This window comes from Phaethon lepturus, unplaced genomic scaffold (genome assembly GCF_000687285.1).
Source record: "Phaethon lepturus isolate BGI_N335 unplaced genomic scaffold, ASM68728v1 scaffold43450, whole genome shotgun sequence".
Lineage (NCBI taxonomy): Eukaryota > Metazoa > Chordata > Aves > Phaethontiformes > Phaethontidae > Phaethon > Phaethon lepturus.
The window spans coordinates 1,541-2,897 of NW_010514912.1; positions in this window are offsets into that span (position 1 = coordinate 1,541).

Here is a 1,357-nt window from a genome sequence, read left to right on the forward strand (position 1 = left end):
GGCAGGGAGCGGGTGAGCTGCTGGGCAGCCAGGTGGGAGGATGAGTGTGGAGGGCACGGACCTTGGCGTTTCTTTGCCTCCCAAACCACCCAGCCTCGGGCATTGCCTTCAGGAGGGAGGGCAGAGGCCTGCCAGCGCCTGCCTGGGGCTTTGGGGTTGGTTTTTTTTGTTGTTTTGTTGGTTTTTTTTAACTTGAGAAGCTGTGCACGGACTCTGGCTCTGTGTCGTGTGTTCGTCTGTGTCTGCAAAACACATGCAGAAGACACTCCTAAGCTGTTGCAAAGACATTGCAGAGTTACAGCCCCGATGGACAAAAAAACTGACTCTTGTTTACATTTGTCTTGTCTGATTTGCAAGATTTGGGGAGGGTGGGGGGAGTGGGAAGGTTTTTTAAAATAAGAAAATGATAGGCACTTTATGTAGGTATTGTTTGTCATTGACATGAACAAAAAATCTTCAAGTGTTTCTACCGTGGGTGAAACTTGATGTTTTATTTTTTCTACAAATTAATAAAATCTTTTTAAAATGACACCTGTGGGTTTGCCTCCGCTTCCTCGCCCCGCCGAAAAACCAAATCCTGTAAAACCGAGACCTGAGCCCAGCTCTGAGGTGCTAAAAACAGCCTCTCCACTCAATCCCTTTATTACCCCATTTTCTCCGACTCCCAGTGCAAAGGTTTCCGTCTCTGCAAGCAGCCGATTTCTTGCCACACAGGGTAACGAGGGGCTGCGCAGAGAGTTAGTTACTCAAACGGGTCACCGCGCCAGGACTCTTTCCTCACTTCACTAACGCCGAGTGACGATCCTGCCAGCACCACGACACGCCGGGCATTGGCATGTCATTCACCGTAGAAACCAAGCAAGCTGACATCACTTCATTATAAAGAGCTGATTGTGTTTCATGCTTTTTCCCTGATTAACTAAGCACACTTTAATGATGTCAACAGAGGGTGATTCATTTGTGCCCCGTCCGGGATATTGTTTTTATTTTGCAATATGAGTAAAGGAAGTACTTTGCTCGAAAGGTCACCTTTGCATCTGATGGTTTTTAATCTCTGCCTAACAACAAGTCACAGTAACCATTGCTAGAAGTGAAAGGGAAAGGGGAAAGCTCTTCAAAGAACAGCTCTCCCTGCTCCAGCTTCTGTTTCAGTTCATTTTCAGCCCCCATTCCCCCTCCAAGTGGCAGAACAAATCGAAGTTTAATATATATTAATGGCAAAAAATTCTATCAAAACCACAAAACTAAGGAGGGTGAGTGGGACTGCAAACCAAACCGCTTCAGTTTCGTTTGAAACTTGGATTCAAGTTGACAGAGTTAACTTGTTCCTGTGCGAAGTGCCAGACATTTCTTTGGA